The following is an 18,391-nucleotide window of genomic DNA, read 5'->3' as shown; positions in this document are numbered from 1 at the left end:
GTTGCCTTGATACCAGCCACATTTTACCTCTTAGGAATAACACAATTATCCAAAATCCAGAGCTAATATGCTTCATTTTCAAGAAACTTATAACATTATAGAGCCCTAAGTAATTTTTAAATTTTATTTATTAAATTCTAATGATGTCTTTTGTTTTAATACCATGGTCACTTGTGAATATGTTCCTTCCTCTCCAAGTGAGCCTTCTCTTAAGATAAAATGAAAAGAAATTAAGCAAAACCAATGAATTTGAACTGCATCTAATATGAATGAGAACTGCAATATTCTATAGCTATAGTCCTCCACCTGCAAGAGATGCTCTTCCAAGTCTCCTCTCTAGGGTCAAATTTGACCATTATAATAATACAGCTTTAGATTCAAGGTATTGTTCTTTTTATTTAGGCAATTAGGTAGTCTAGTAGATAGAGTGTGAGACTTGGAGTCAGGAGGACATGAATTGAAATTCAGTCTTAGACACTTACTAGCCAAGTCAATTAACCTCAGTGCCTCAGTTTCTTCATCTATAAAATAGGGATAATAATGGTACCTCACAGGTTCTTGTGAGAATTAAATCAGTTAATATCTGCAAAGTGCTTTGCAAACTTTAAAGCCCTTTTTAATATCATTAGAGGCAGCTATTAGAAGTGCCATCAGGAAGACTTAAGTTCAAATCCAGCCTCAGATACTTACTAGCTGTGTGACCCTGGGCCAGGGTTTCCAGTTCTTTGTGCTTCAGTCTCCTCATCTGTAAAATGGGGTATTAATAGCACTATCTCCCATGGTAGTTGTGAGGATAAAATGAGATGATTTTTGTCAAACACTTCACAAACCTTGATGTGCTATATTAATGCTATCATTATTATTAATAAAAATAATTTCATTTCCATTTTTTAATCATTGTTACTGTTTTCTTTGTTTTGCTTTTTTCATTTTTCACTGGTTCATACAAATCTTCCCATGATTTCCTCAAATTCATTGTTTTATATAGTATAAATATATTATTTTGTATATACCATAGTTCAGTCATTCTTCAATTGAAGCACACCTACTTTGGTTTAATTATATTTTTTTTTGCTACTACAAAAAAGTGGCTACTCTGAGCATTTTGGCATATATTTGATCCTTGTTTCTGTCTTTAACCACCTCAAAGTATATGCAAAACAGTGAGATATTATGTAAAAAGGTATGAGCAGTTCGGTCACTTTCCCTGGGTACGATATTAGAGATACGTATCTAATGAATTCCCATTCAATTGCTAAAACTTTGATGTCAACAAAAGCTTTGTCTCTAGAATAGCATGGCATCCTATGAAAGAAGAGTCTTTATTTTTAAGTATCTATTGGAGTATATTTTTATTTACATTAAAGAATAAATACTGTTTAAACTGGGAAAATAAATCAAAACAACACCTCCCAAAATGGGAGGACACTGATATTTTCCATTGGCAATGCTTCCTAAAGTGACCACAAGCTAAATGTTTGTACTGAAAAAAGACCCTCTGATTTTCTGTCACTGTGTACCTGTATAGGCATTGATAAGTAGTTGTTTAAAGCAGAAATCGGAGCCCTTTACTTTATGGTCTGGTTAGCTTTTATTCTCAATTACTGTTATGGCTAGGACTAGGCCAGCACAGCTCAATTTTGCTAACAGCTTATGAACACATTTATAAAATAAGAGCTGGCTGTACGTAGAGAGCCATGGTAATTTGTATCAAGTAAGTCATGACCTGAATCAACAGCAATGATCTATATACCAAAATCCAAGAACACTTTTTTGGGATTGTGCCAAGAAATGATCTGAGAGACAGTCAATCTACCAATGAAATCTGTCGCAATTACAGAAAGTTACCTAGAAGTCCTCTTAATTGTTCTTGGGAACAGAATATAAATTTGAGACAGACATCATTGCCAATTTCATATGGCTTAAAGGACATAACACACTTTGCATCTTTAGTGTGATCCTTTCCTAAATAAAGTTTATGAAAGCAGAGCCAAAGTTATCTGTCATCCAGATAGACATCTGGAGAACTTAAGAATCATTCAGACCTTCAGAAAATATCCTGGACTGGATTTTTTAAAATGACCTTCTAATCTCCTCACACATCTTTATTTAGTGGTAAAGCAGGAAAATACTTCAAGAGCTCATCTGGTTTTATTTCTTCTCTCCATGCCTAAATGAATCAAACATGTCTTTTTATTTTCAAGGTACCTATAAAAGCCTTCTATATATTAGAAAAAACTACATTAATTTTATTTCCCCAGTCTCTCTGTGTATCTCTGTGTCTCTGTCTCTTTCTCTATCTATGTTTATCTATGTTGGTGTCTGTCAGTCTCAAATGGGTCTCCTTATCTCACCCGGGTTGGAAGTATAGCTGCCATTCATGGGCTGATCCCATCTCTAATAAGCAAAGAAACTTTGACCTGCTCCCATTTCTCCTGATCTGGGCCAGTTCATCCCTCCTTGGGCAGCCTCTTATCCCACCGTGCTCATGGCTTCACCATAGCGGTGCCAGACTTAGTGTGCCCACAAGAACAGCTTTAGCTCTACTGCAGCTCAGAACTCCCAAATTCAATGTTCCACCAGGCTTGGTTTCCAGAGTAGCAGGACTTACAGATATGTGCCACCATGTCCAGACTCCCAGACTTGGTCTTGTTGTCATTTAGGTCCTCTTACTCTTGTTCAGTCCTCTGTGGGGTACAAGTGATCATCCTCATGCTGTAGGAATTGTACCTCTATGAATAGATGTGTTGACGTATAATGATAGATATAAGCACAGAAGATAAATTCATGTAGCTTCAAACCTGGGTTTTCTGGTACTAATGCTCAGCATAAGAATAAATATCTTTATGAGGATGCCTCAGGTTTGTTGAGAAAGCAGATTTAGTGGATATTTATGATCATTGATGCTTTGAAGTCCCATGGAACATCATCATCATCATCATCATCATCATCATAATGATAATATCTCATATTTATATAATGCTTTTAACTTTGAAAAAATGTATTCATTTATAGAGTGACATTTTGATTCTATGAAGTTGTAGATGCAACTACCATGAGTGGTTGTTTCCTATCATATGCCTACTCTTCTTCAGGGAATGCCTTGATGGCAGGTGCAAAATGGAGCCTTGAAAACCTCATTAAAACCTCATGAGATTAAGTATGACACACCTTTTGTCATGTATGCAGCTAAAGTATCCACAGAAAGCAAACAGAAATAGAACTAAAGCAAGGTGCATCCAGAGTCCTACATGAAGAATACAGTTAGTTGTATTCTGCTAGCACCCAGCAGAGTCTAAGTGGAGCTATGAAGAATTCAGTTTAAAAGTTTGTTTTGTTTCAAATTATATAGATGGAATAATGACATGGATCATTTATTTTATTTTATTTTTAATATATGGAATAAAACAGAACATAGTACAATAAGAAGATGATTGTACATGAAACTGCAAATCTACTATGCACACAATTTGCTATTCCATTCAAATATACAACAAAATTATCATGTAAATTTTTTTCCTCCCTTAACCCCAAAAGATGGTGTTTTCTTTTCTTTTCTTTTTCTTTTTGTTTATTTGTTTTTGTTTATTTGTTTTGTTTTATTTTTTTGAGTGAAGGAAAGCCTTTATTACACTTCTCGTGAGAGAAGCACTCACAACGCACTTTAATAGCACATGGGTGCTGCTTCAGTGGTAGAATCAACTTTATAGTTAGTAAGATCCATACTCCACCCATAAGGGCCAGGATTGGTCTAGTTCATCTGAGTTATGTTCTTCTTGAATCTCCCATCCCATGATCCTCCATGTTCTGTTAACTCCTCCCACTTCATGCGTCCTATGTTCAAAATGATGACTATCTCTGCCCTTGGGGTGTGTCAGTTAATATTTAATAAGCTTATTAAGGAAGCACAGTAGAGAAAAACCATTTTATTTTCTAAAGTTATATTTATATATTTAATTTTTCATCACTTTCTTTTCCAAAAATGACTTTCCCCCTAATCCTCTACCTGAGGTGATGAGGGAGGAAAGTGTATTTTTTCATCTCTTCTTTGGATCCAAGCTTAGTTATAATTTATACAGCATTTATAATTACATACAGTTATAATTTCTACAGAATTTAGAGCTCTGTTTTGTTATTATTGCTGTTCTTCCCACTTACCTTGTTGTGATCATCAAATATATGTTTCTAGGTTCTACTTATTTCACTTCAACATCAGTTCATATAAGTTTTCCCATTATTCTTTGAATTCTACACATTCATTGTTTTTTTTTTATTGTGCAGTAATATTCCATTATACTCATGCACCACACTTTGTTTAGTTATTCCCTAATTGATGGGCATCTATTTTGTTTTCAGTTTTTTATTATTGAGAAGTGATGCTATGAATATCTTGGTGTATGTGGGACCTTTTGTTCTGTTTTTTACTTTCTTGGGGTATATGCCTATCACTAGGATCTCCAGGTCAAAGGGTATGGACCTTTTAATCACTTAGCAGAATTACAAATTGCATTCCAAAATTCCTGAACTGATTCACAGCAGGCATTTAAAAATCCAAGTTGTGCTACCATCTAAAGCAAGGGACCAATACAAAGTAAAGAAATCAAAGACAGCTGAATTTACACATAGTGGTTTTAAAAATCTTATTTTTATTATTTTCATGTCACCTTTTTTTATTGTCAAGGAATTTTTATTTTTTTCATGTATTTCTTATTTCCCAGTAGCATGTGAAAACATGTTTTTTAAACATGTGTTTTTAAAACTTTGGGTTCCAAATTTTCTCCCTTCCTCCCTCCCCACCCACCCTCATTGATAAGGCAAACAACTAAATATAGGTTATATATGTGCAGTTATGCTAAACACTTCCATAGTAGACATGCTGTGAAAAACTAACTCTATTTCCCTTAATCCTACCTTGCCCACCCATTTATTCTATTCTTTCTTTTGACCCTGTCCCTCCTCAGAAGTATTTGCTTCTGATTACTCCCTTTCGCAATCTGCCCTCCTCTCTATCATTCCTCTACTCTTTTGTGCTCCCCCAATTTTCCTGTACGGTAAGACAGATTTCCACACCCAATTGAGTGTGTTATGTTATTCCCTCCTTAAGTCAAATCCTATGAGAATGAGATTCACTCATTCCCTCTCACCTTCCCCCATTTCCCCTCCACTGTAAGAGCCTTTTCTTTTCTGTTTGTTTTTTTTTTGTGGGATAATTTGCCCCGTTCTACCTCTCCCTTTCTCTTTCTCCTAGGATATTCCTCTCTCTCCCCTTAATTTTGTTCTCCAGATATGACCCCTTCATTTTCAATTCACCCTGTGCCCTCTATCTATCTATCTATATCTATGTGTAAGTACATATAATCTTTTCCTCTCTGACTACCCTAATACTGGCAAAGGTCTCATGAGTTACAAATATCATCTTTCTATGCAGGAATGTAAACAGTTCAACCTTAATAAGTCTCTTATGATTTTCTCTTTCCTGTTTACCTCTTCATGTTCCACCTGAGTCTTGTATTGGAAAATCAAATTTTCTATTCAACTCTGGTCTTTTCATCAAGAATGCTTGAAAGTCCTCTATTTCATTGAATGACCATTTTTTCCCCTGCAGGATTATACTCAGTTTTGCTGGGTAGGCGATTCTTGATTGTAATCCTATCTCCTTTGCCCTCCAGAATATCATATTCCATGCCCTGTGGTCCGTTAATGTAGAAGCTGCTAAATCTTGTGTTATCCCGATTGTGTTTCCACAATACTTGAATTGTTTCTTTCTGGCTGCTTGTAATATTTTCTCCTTGACCTGGGAACTCTGCAATTTGGCTACAATATTCCTAGGAGTTTTCCTTTGGGGATCTCTTTCAGGAGGAGATCAGTGGATTCTTTCCATTTCTATTTTTCCCTCTGGTTCTAAAATATCAGGGCAGTTTTCCTTGATCATTTCTTGAAAGATGATGTCTAGGCTCTTTTTTTGATCATGGCTTTCAGATAGTCCAAAAATTTTTAAATTCTCTCTCCTGGATCTATTTTCCAGGTCAGTTGTTTTTTCAATGAGATATTTTACATTGTTTTCTAATTTTTCATTCTTTTGGATTTGTTTTACAGTATCTTGATTTCTCATAAAGTCACTAGCTTCCAATTACTCTATTCTAATTTTTAAGGAAGTATTTTCTTCAGTAAGCTTTTGGACTTCCTTTTCCATTTGGTCAATTTTCCTTTTTAGGGCATTCTTCTCCTCATTGGCTTTTTGGACCTCTTTTGCCATTTGGGTTAGGCTATTTTTTAAGGTGTTATTTTCTTCAGTATTTTTTTGGGGTCTCCTTTAGCAAGCTGTTGACTTGTTTTTCATGATTTTCTTGCATCACTCTCAGTATTTCCTCTACTTCTCTTATTTGTTTCTCAAAATCCCTTTTGAGGTCTTCCAAGGCCTGGGACTGATTCATATTCTTCTTGGATGCTTTGGATGTAGGAGCTTTGGCTTCATTGTCTTCTTCTGGTTGTATGTTTTGATCTTCTTTGTCACCAAAGTAAGATAATATAGTCTGACTCTTTTTGTGCTGCTTACTCATGATCCCGGCCAATTACTTGAGTTTTAAACTCTTTGTTAAGGTAAAAGTCTGCTTCCAAAATGAAGAGTGTACTGTCCCAAGCTTTGGGGGTTTGTACAGCTGTTTCCAGAGGTACTTCTAGGGACCTGTAAATTTTCAGTTCTTCCAAGGTGGTATGATAAGGGGGGAGGTGTTTTCTCTCCACTGCCACAACAAGTTTCACCACACCAGCGTTCTTCCTCGCCCCAGGACCACCCCTCAGAACTGCGACCTAGATCCAAGCATGGGTAAAGCAAGAGATTCCTGCCTCAACACTGTCAAAGATATCCCTGCAATCTCCCTCTGATCAGCCACTCGATTCCCCCTCAGTCTGTGGGCCAGAAGCTCAGGAAAAAGCCCTGGCCCCGGGCCATGCTTGAGACTTGCAGCTGAGACCTAGCTGCTCTCTCACTGCAGTCACAGAATTTTCCCACTGGCCTTCTAAGTTGTCTTGGCATTCATGGGTTGAGAAGTCTGGAAACCACCATGGCTGCCCCCGATTCAGTTCTCTGAGGCTTGCGCACCCAAGCCAAACTGCACTCTTCTCCCTGCCCAGCACAATATACCTTTCCCGATCAACTATCCAGGCTGTCTTTTTGGAAATTTGTTTCACTCTGTCTTTTTGTGGGTTCTGCTGCTTTAGAATTTGTTTAGAGTCATTTTTATAGGTATTTGAAGGGTTTTGGGAGACAGCTCAAGATAGTCACTGCTTTCCCTCTGCCATCTTGGCTCTGCCCCTCCCACCTTTATTTTTGAATATATCCCTGCTCTTCTCCTAACCAGAAAGCCATTTGTGGTAAGATATGGATAGGGCTGGGCCCATGATTTCATTGGCATAGGGAACTTCCCTGTGAGGAAGCTCCCTTTACCATTGAAGGTCAGCACTTTCTCTGAAAGTTACTGTCTTTGAGTCTTGCTTAGAAAAATGAGAGGTTAAGTGATTTGCCTAGGGTGACATAGCTGGTATATGCTAAAGATAGGATCTGAGCCCAGATCTTCCTTATATTAATAAGAGCAGCTTTTTTTTTCTAGCATGCCATTCTGCTTTTCATTGTCTTCATTGTCCTTTGTAACAAAGAAAAGAGAAAGAGAGAGAGAGAGAGAGAGAGAGAGAGAGAGAGAGAGAGAGAGAGAGAGAGAGAGAACATCTTATGAGAATTAATCAATACATAAATTCTACCTGGTAATAATGTAATATTCCACACTTGTAGTCCCTCTACCTCTGAGAAAAAAGGGAAGGAAAGAATATTTTCTCTAATTTTCTTCAGCGACAAGATAATTTTCTTCAGAGACAAAATAATCCAAAGACAAGAAAACCAAAAAAAATATTGTAGAGTTCATATGTGGTTATTATAATCATAGTTTCATTTTTGTTTACCTGTTTTTCCCATTTACATAATAATAACAATAATAATAATACCTACCACTTATATAGCACCTACAAAGTGCCAGGCACAGTACTACATGTTTTATAATTATTATCTCATTATATCCTCACAGCAAATCTGGGAGGTAGGTACTATTATTATTCCCATTTTGCAAATCAGGAGACTGAGGCAAACAGGGTTAAGTGACTTGTCCAGGGTCACACAGCTAATAAGTGTCTGAGGTCAGATTTGAACTCAGGTCTTCCTGGATCCAGATCTAGCTCTCTATCCACTGTACTACCCAACCACTCCATTGTAATTATTGTATGCATAGTTTCCTGGCTCTGCTTACTTCACCCTGCATTCATTTACTATATACATCTTCTCAGCCATCTTTGGATTCTTCATATTTACTATTTCTTACGGCACATGATATCCTAATGAGTTAATGTAGCACAATTTATTCATTACCCAATAGACAGATGCCTATTTCATTTATGTTATTTTTGTCTAAGTGATTTGCTTTAATATAAATAGAATCTTGATGCAACTCAAATGTCTGGATTTGAAATTGAGGTAACAGCTAATTTGAAACCTGATAAAAATATTGTAGAGTTCGTGTGTGGATCAGCCATGTGCTGTCATCTATATCTATATCTGTATCTACATCTATAGCTATATCTATATCTATCTATTCATATATATATATATATATGTGAATAGATAGATAGGCTGTTTTTGTTTTATATAGCCTTTTTGCAAAGATCACAGATGGGGCTGAGAATAGCACTGGTGTACCTTAGAATAAAAAACATTTTTTTTTCAGCATTGGCATTTGGCCTAGCCCCTAAAAGAGGACCATATGTGAGAGGGCATTTAATAAATATTATGTGATGGTGATTATTTTCTAAGGCATCAAGTTCACCTCCCCAGTGATCTATGGATATGAGTTAATTGCTACTTAGCAGCAGCCTATTATGCATTTTGCATACCCAGGATTTGTGTGTGCTGCCAATAGGCAAAAAAAAGAAAAAAATAACATCCCATAACCAAAATGCCTGAAAAGAGTGCCCTATCATCACTCTTACTGGTGACTGTAAGCTACCCTAAAATTAGGTTTTCACTCTCTTTCATTTAATATAGCCTGTAGCCTGAGTCCAAAAAATGTACCAGATTGGATGGAGGTAAAAGGTAGTAAAAATAAATGAAATCACCATTCTCTGCTACTTTGCTATTCATCCAGCATAAGTTGTTATTTTCTGTCAGCAACAGGCCATTTGTAAAGTGGGTAGGTGGGTGATGGAGGGGTGGGCAATCCCAAACATAGATCAAATCCCAGAGATTCTGCATCAACTTTAAACTGATCCCTGAAGGAAGTTGTACGAGGCTATATTGCTTCAACCTGCTCTGAAGACTAGTGTTGCTGGATATTGGAAAGATTCAGCTCTAGATAATCATGAAAATTCACACTAGATATTTTGAGAGGTAGCAAGTGAAAAGCCTTCCCTTCAGTGGTTCCCCATTGTCTACTGACTCTGATATTCAAAGCTATCTGGTTCTAGTCAGCTTTTAGGCTTTGTGATATTACTACTGGACTTCATATATTCTAGGCACAGAGGTGGGGAACCTGCAGCCTCGAGGCCACATGCGGCCCTCTAGGTCCTCAAGTGTGGCCTTTAGACTGAATTGGATTTGTTCTATGAAGTTTGGATTCAGTCAAAGGACCACACTTGGGAACCCAGGGGGCCGCATGTGGCCTTGAGGTTGCAGGTTCCTCATCCCTATCTAGGCAAACCGGAAGAATAACTATGAGCTATTTTTATTCTGTTTTCTCTTGTTTTGGACCATTTGGGTATGCTGTTCCCTATGGGCAGTATAGACTCCCCCCACCTCCATGCCCTTTTCTGTTGCAGTATTTCTCTTTTTTCAAGACTCAACTCAGTTAACACTTCCTCTCTGAAATCTCCAACCCCAGCCAAAAGTAATTGCTTCCTCTTTACATTTCTCAGAAGACCTTACTTATACATCCCCTTCACACACATCCCATCTTTCCTTGAATTATAGTTATTTGTGTACATCTTCCTCCTTTCCTTTCCACTGTACATTCCTGAGAGAAGAGTACATGTCACAGGCAACTTTATACCTCCAGGGCATAACACCATATTAAATAGGCACTTAATATACCTTCTGAATTTAACACACAGTATATAAGTGATGAGGTGAAAAACTTTTCTTTAGCTGTTGATATTCACATTTTAGTTTGCAACAATTTATACTTCAGGAATAAGGGTTTGGCCCCTTTGGAGCAAACTAAGTTGTGTGTAGCATTACTGAGGTAGTTAGAGAAACACTAGGTGTCTCTCTATAAACACACAGACACATAACAAAAAGCTCAGAACCATTGGCGAGAAAGGTAGCTGAGCGCAGAGGGTGATGTCTTCGAAATGGATGTTGGGAGATTACTTAAGATAGTTGAATTTAAGATTGGTTGAGGATGTTCACTGCTCAGAGTGAGCAGCAGAAAGGTCCTACATTGCTAAGAAAAAAAAAAGGTGGTGTGAGGGGTTCCCACTAATGAAAATGGACTGGTTAAGCACATAGAAAAAGAGAAAAAGATGAAATAATTTTCTAAATAAAGCTGAAAACTGTATGTTAATAAAAAGAATAGGCTAGGGGCAGCTAGGTGGCACAGTGGATAGAACACCGGTCCTGGAGTCAGGAGGACCTGAGTTCAAATCCAGCCTCAGACACTTAATACTTACTAGCTGTGTGACCCTGGGCAAGTCACTTAACCTCATTGCCTACCAAAAAAAAAAAGAGAGAGAGAAAATAGGCTTGTGCAGAACATTCCATTAGAATGTACAACAATGGAATTTTAAAATTGTGAATGTTTATTAAACACTCAATCATAAAAATATTTTATTAATAGTAATCATAATCATAAACATTTATATTGCTCTGACTAGGTGCTAGGCACTTTTACAATTATTATCTCATTTGATTCTCACAACTCTATTAAGTAGGTTCTATTACCACCCCCATTTTACAGATGAAGAAACTGAGGCTGAGGAGAAGTGATTTGCCCAGAGTCACAAAGCTAGTAAGTGTCTAAGGCCAAATTTTCACTCAGAGCTTCATAATTCCGAACCTGGCACTCTACCCATTGTGCCACTTCAAACAAAAGAAACAAAAACTTAATTTCTTAAGTTAACAAATAAATTTTTCTTTTAAAATACAGATATGAAAGATGCAGAATTCCATTAAAAAATAAGATATTTGGATGTGTCTGGGCACATCTAGCAACCCTGTATGCAAACCTATGCCGTCAATTTTACCATTTGAACTCAGGAAGATTTTTTTAAAAATTCTTTTTAATGCTTGAACTATATGTCCGTGTGTATGTCCGTGTGTATGTGTGTGTGTGTGTGTGTGTGTGTGTGTGGTTTACAAGACTGAGATGCTTATCTTATGAAATTGTTTAAAAATATTCAATAGTCTTTAAAAAAAAAGCAAGTGTGTTACAATGGATTATCCCTGATTTTCTTAATTTTCTGCTCCAAAAAGTTTGCCTGATTTCTTTTTATGCATGCCCAACATTTATCTGCCCTGCCCTGAGAGAATTTAAGCTTGCTGAGAGTAGGGATTATTACTTTTTTTGGTATTTGCATTGCTGCACCAAACAGAGCACCTGACACTTAGTTGGGCACTTTGTAAATGCTTTGGGGTTGATTTTTTTTCACTGATTTGTCAAGGGGGAAGAACTTACCCTAGGAACTTATCCCCTTTGAAGTGACAGAAATGTCACGGACTGATGCAAGGAATGGTTTGCTTATATTGTTGTCAGCTTTGGCTGTCTGTCCTTGTCTTGTATGCCAGATTTCTCCTTGTGCTTATTTTAAAGAAATACTGATCCTTATTCCATGCTTGACAAATGAATCAGTGAATCACTGAAAATGCTCTTTAGCATTTCTTTGGTTCAGATTCAGAAATCTTTGTTATACCATGGAGTATATCCAGGGGAAAAAGCAGACTTATCAACAAAGGCAGAAAATTGGCAAATATCTAATAAAATGGGAAATGGTGTAATGTTGTCTTATTCCAAAACCCCCTATTAATACACAATTTTATTATTGCCCCCAAAGAAAACAGAACAGTTTCTAAGAATGTTAGAGACACTAATCCCCACAGCCCAATTTCAATCAAAGAACTGAAAGATTTAAATGGGCTTTTTTTTACTCCTTCTGATGAATTCAGAATTTCAGCCCAGAGTAATCAGTCCATTTTTTAAAGTACACACTTATCAAGGGAAACCCCATGAGCTCAAAATTCAATTGGCCTAACTCAATCTAGTTTTCAAACCTGGCAAGATTCTTTCTAACCAAAGGTAGCCAAGTAGCAAATATTTCCCAGACGATTTTGTAAAAATTTATTTGGCATGACATAAAGAATGGAAAAAATTAATTAATGGTGGTTCTACTTTAGAGAGCAAGAAATAATAGTGAAAATAGGTTTTATGGTTTTATGGATTCTTGGAAAAGATTATTGAAGAATCTTCAGGTAGAGATGAAAGTTCCTAAAAGAGATAGACTTTTTCATTTTGTCTTTGAGAACCAACATTTGGTGCATACGAGGTGCTTAATTAATGCTTTTTGAATAAATGGATGAAATATGAATAGAAGGGAAGAAGGATGGAAGGTAGGAAAGATGGAGGGAGGAAGGAATGTAAGAAGTAACCGAGCATTTAAGTTTTTACTATGTTCCAGGCACTGTGCTAAACACTTTACAAATATTATCTCATCTGTTCCTCATAACAGCCTTATGAAGTAAGCACTATGATTTAGGGTAAGCACCATTTAAGAAATGATAAAACTGAGTTTAAGTGACTTAACTAGGGTCACACATTTAGTAGCTTTCTGAAGCTGGATTTGAATTCAGGTCTTCCTCCCTCTAAGACCAGTACTTTAATGCCACTAGATAGGCTTTTAAAGACAGGTAGATAGGCTTTACAATTATAAATTTCAATAGAAAATTATGCTGACTGGTGGCAAATAATGAGCAGAGGTCCCATAGGAGCAATAATATACATTTTGGGGGCTGCTTGGTGTTATTGATATGGTAGCTCGGTAGATAGAGTACTGGGGCAGCTATATGGTACAGTGGATAGAACACCAGGCCTGCAGTCAGGAAGACCTGAGTTCAAATTCAGCCTCAAACACTTATTAGCTGTATGACTCTGGGCAAGTCACTTAATCCTGCTTGCCTCAGTTTCTTCATCTGTAAAGTAAATTGGAGATGGAAATGGAAAACCACTCCAGTATCTTTGCCAAGAAATCCACATATGACAAAAAAACTCAACAATTGAACAACAACAATAACAAGAATTACAGTGCTGGGCCTCAAATTAGGGAGACCTGAATTCAATTCATCCTTGGACACTTATTAGCTGTGTGATTCTTGTTAAGCAACTTAACCTCTGTTTGTTTCACTTTCCTGTGCCCATTTTCTCATATTTAATGGTTCAGCATGAAAATATGAAGTCACAGAACAGTGATTCAAATCTCATCTCCATTCTGGAGAACAATTTGGAACTATACACCAAAGTCTATACAACTATATACCCTTTGACCCAGTAATACTGCTATTAGGTCCATACTCCCCAAAAAATGATCAAAGAAAAAATGGAATCTCCTCAGACTTTGCCACCATGCTTCACATGCCTTGTGGCCATCTTCTCTTATTGATGAGTTCTTCCTGGCACCTTTTAAAGACAGGTTCAAAACAGCCGTGTTTCACTGTCCAGACATGACCCAGCTTTTCATGTGTAGTCTTTTCCAAATAGAGAGATTGTCTTTCTTTTTGCCTGTATTTGTATCCTCAGCAGTTAGCATGGTGTCCAGTACTTAGTAAGAGTTAATTAATGCTTGTTGACTTGGCTTGACCTGAAATAAGAGAGTTGGTCAAAGGAACTAGCAATCTTCAAATATTTGACAGGTTGTCTATGGAACATTATTAAATTTCATTCCAACAATAACTATCAATTTGGTGACTTTCCTGTGCAAAGGCATTATACTAAAGGGTTAGAAATATAAGACAAAAAGGGAAAAATAAGCCCAGCTTTCCAAGGATTTTACTTTTTACTAAGCTTCATTGTGCTTGACCATTAACAGAACTAGGTTCCTGGAGGACAGAAGCCACCAAGAGGCTTTTACAAGTTTTAAAAATTAAATTACCTAGAGTCAGAAGATAATTTGAGGGAAAAAATTGAGAGGTAATAGCAACGCATTTACTTTTTTCAAAATAACAGCTATAGTCATCACAAGTTTCCTTTTCTGTAAAAGGAAGGGGAAGGTTTCACAAAGTCCTTTCTAGTTTCAACACTGTTTATAATCCAGATAAGCATTTCTCCTATTTTGCCAAAAATATTGAAAATTGATCTTCCATTTAGTATGATACACAGCCCAATGAAGGATATTGCTCTCCAAAACCTCATATGAAGTATTCTTTGGTTTCACAAAATTGAAACTAGTCATGAAAATTTGGCATGTGGTAGGCATTTTGTTGTTTGTGGGGCCAGACGGTTCAGTGTAACTTGACAGGCTGCAAGTTCAAGATCAACCTCAGAGATTTTTGAACTATGTAAATTTTAGAGTTCCCAATGAAGGCCCTGCATTAACAAGAGTTAATTAATCAATCAGGCTTCATTAAGTACCTACTACATTCTAGGCATTGGGCTAAACACTGAGGTTACAAGTACATCGAATTAAACCATCTGTACTTGAAAGGAGCTAATATACTGGAGGAGACAAGTATATATTGAAAATGTACAGGAGAAATACGAAGTTAGTAATTGAAAATATATATTATGTAAAATGTGTGTGTGTATCAGCTAGGTGGTGCAGTGGATAGAGTGCTAGATCTGCAGACAGGAAGACTCATCTTCCTGAGTTTAAATCTGGCCTCAGACACTTACTAGTTGTGTGACTTTGGGCAAGTCACTTAACCATGTTTGCCTCAGTTTTCTTATTTGTCAAATGAACTGGAGAAGGAAATAGCAAACCATTCCAGTATCTTTGCCAAGAAATCCACAAATGAGGTCATAAAGAGTCAGATATGACATGAAATGATTGAACAACAACTGCACACACATACACACACATGCATGTAACTAGGAGTGAATTACTCTTGAAGTAAGAGAACTTTATAAGGGGGAGGTAAGGATGGAGTACATTCTAGGTGAACCCATATAACCTGAGGGGATCCTTATCCCAAGTCTGACTTTCAGAGATGAATCTGGGGTCCTGGAAGAAGGCTGGTAGCCCTAGGGTATCAGGATTTGATATTCTAGAATTATCTTTTTTCTGATAAAGCAGCTTGAGCTGTCTTTCTCTTGAGCCATACTTAGTTTCTAGGCTCCACTGGTAGGCTTCTTTCCTAAGATGATCAGTTGAGATTAGCTTTGTCACTCAGCCTTAAGGAGCTTTTAGAAGTGAGTATTTTTTTAAGATACAACAGTAAGAACAATGAATACAATAAATCCCCCTATCCCAACAATGTTGTTGTAGACATACTATCCCACAAGTACATACAAAGTCCAGGAGAAAGTAGACTTAGACTTAGATACCACATAGAGATAACAAGGTGGTAATTCAAAACTCCTGGACTCTGGAATTCCTCTTGTCCCATTCATGGGGTGCTCAAGAAGTTTCCCTTAGGAATATCATAGTTTCTTTGCCGAGTCTTTGGCCTTTAAACCTGAATTATCCCCATATTTCACTGTTTCTGTGGAAGATACCTTCATGTTTTTATTCACCTCAGTGTCTAGTGAGTTGACAAATCCTATTAATTTTATCTTCACAATATCTCATTTCATTTCCCTGTTCTCCTTTCACATGGTCAGTACTCTTGTTCAGACCTTCATTAGCTCTTGCTTTGAGTATTATAATAGTCTTCTAATTTGTTTTCCTACTTTCATCCTCTCCCTTCTTAATCTATATATACCATGCATCCAACAAAATAATATTCCTGAGACATAGATCTGACCATGCCATTTCTCTGATCAAAAACCTCCAATGGTTCCCTATTTCTGCTAACCCAAGAATTTAACAGCTTTCTTAGTCTGGCCCTAGTTATTTTGACCCTAATTCTAGGCATATTTCATATTACTCTTCATTTAGTTTTTTATTGAAGATAAACTTGCCTACCTGCTATTCCCCAAACTCAACATTCCACCTCCTGTCTCCATGTGCTTGATCAAGTATTCCTCATTCCTGCAATGAACTTGCTCCTTAACAACACCTCTTAGAACCTCATAGGTTCTTTCAAGGCTAATGGGTTCCACATTCTCATACTCAAATTTATTCAGGTAATTAATGGCAGAACTGGGAGTAAAAACATTTTCCCTTTATTCCCAGGTCTTTACTTTGTCTATGACACATTGCCTTTTTGAATTTGAGGAAACAGAAAGATAATAGATTATCTCCAAATTTAACACTACCATTATTGACATAAGCAAAATGACATGAAACATTAGATAATTATTGAATGAGACCTAATGATAGTAGCAGGCATCTTGTGATATTCTGGCTCCAATTTTTTTTCACATAACACCATTTTTTTTGTGTGTCATTTAAATGCTTACTTCAACTCCTCACTCCAGTCTATCTATGTAGACATAACATTAAAAAGTACTTTTATAAAAACCTACTGTGTTACTCTAACTCCCTTGATTTGTTCATATTAGAATGCCCTTCTGGACAAACAATTTCATTAAATACATTGTTAATTCACAGTATTATGCACCAAGTTTTTAAAAAGCTCAACAGATACCTTATTTTAAATATAAATGGATTACGGATGGAAGTGATTTATTTAAAAAAAACTTATGTTAATTCTATCTTTTATCTCTTGCTATGAGCATTATTATCATATTTTGGACATTATAATAACAATGCTCATAGAAGAAAAGAGAGAAACAATTGGATAGAAAACTGATAGAGCTCACCCACCAGTATATGTATTTTGAACAGAATCTTCAAACAGACAATAAGCAGGTCCCAAAATTGAACTGAAGATCAAGAACAGGGTGGCCTTCCTTTGGTAAATAGCATAGTTCTTTTAAAGACCCCTGAAATAAAGGTTCATCTTTAATATGTATATTTGTATGTATGTGTGTGTGTTTCACCAATTGTGTATGACCGTGAATTATGGAATAATGAAGAACTGTAGTAGAGTTACCCTAAAGGGAAATGGAGAGATACATGGGAAGTGTGAGTAATCTGCAGGAAAAGAAGTATGAAATTGGTCAGAGAAATATATGACTCAGAAATACAAAACAAAAGACCACAGCATACATACTGGTCACATAATCCAATCCAGTCCAATCCAATTTAATTCAGTTCAACTAATAAAACATGTATTAAATGTCTACAATGTGCCAGGCACCGTGGAAGTTCTGGGGATACAAATAAAAACAAAGACAATCCCTGCCTTCAAAGTAACTTACAATCTGATGTGGGAAGACAACATATAAAAGGAAAATGGAAGGGGGAGGGGGAGTGGAACACCAGGGCATACCCTGAGAAGGGCATCTTGTTCCTTGTTCAGTGGAGTTCAAACCGGGCAGAGCTGCAGATGTAAAGTGAAGAGTGATCTGGATCCTGCCCTCATTATTTTATTATTTTTTCCAGAGGGCTTACAAAGCTACTTTTAAGACTCTAGGGTAAGACTCATAGGAAGAAAAAACACAGGAATGTCCTGGAGGAGAGAGCAAGGCTACCTGGGGGAAGGATGGACAGAGAGAACCCACTGCAGACACCAGGTGACGGGAATGCCATCAGTTCTGGAACCTGTGAGCGCTACAGCAGGAGGCAAGAGCGTGCCGGGACTGACTCCAGGCACAAGGTAAACGGGCAACAGAGATGGGCATGAGCCCTAGAGTTACATGGACTGTTCTTTCTTCTCAATGGCCTTTTTCTGCTTCTGTTGCATGATCTCTGAGCCCCTCTGCTTTCAGGAAGCTGCAGAGAGCCTGTCTTCCCGGCGTTTCCCCTTGCCTGAATAGCTTTGCTTTTTCATGTACTTCTGGCAGGCAAGCTCACACTGGTTACTGCGGGTCATGGAGATGGCAGCGGCTCTGGCCTGACTCAGTGGCGTCAACTCTTGCCTCTGAAAGCTTTGAGGTGGTGTTTAGTATTCCGTCTTTTAGACTTCCAATCAAAGAGGAGAGGAGAGGAGACTGAGGGAGTTGAGAATGAGTTTGAATTATATTGAATTCAAACCAAACAGAGCTGATGATGGAAAATGGAGGATGAACTGCTCAGTACAAAGGAAAGCTTTGGGAGGAGTTTAGTATTAGTAAAATACATAATTAGGCAGGCAGATAGGCAGCGCTTTGGATTGAGTGTCTGGCTTGGAGTCAGGAAGACCAGACACTTATTAGCTGTGTGA

General features: G+C 37.2%; 1 pseudogene; it reads right to left on the bottom strand.

Moving 5' to 3' along the window:
• Positions 1 to 17,716: 17,716 nt before the first annotated feature.
• Positions 17,717 to 18,061, bottom strand: LOC114041178 (annotated as a pseudogene).
• Positions 18,062 to 18,391: the final 330 nt, after the last annotated feature.

The sequence above is a fragment of the Vombatus ursinus genome, unplaced genomic scaffold (genome assembly GCF_900497805.2).
Source record: "Vombatus ursinus unplaced genomic scaffold, bare-nosed wombat genome assembly UNPS02014168.1, whole genome shotgun sequence".
NCBI classification, from domain to species: Eukaryota; Metazoa; Chordata; class Mammalia; order Diprotodontia; family Vombatidae; genus Vombatus; species Vombatus ursinus.
Note: the sequence above shows the minus strand (reverse complement) of the source record. Positions and strands in the feature narration are given on the sequence as shown.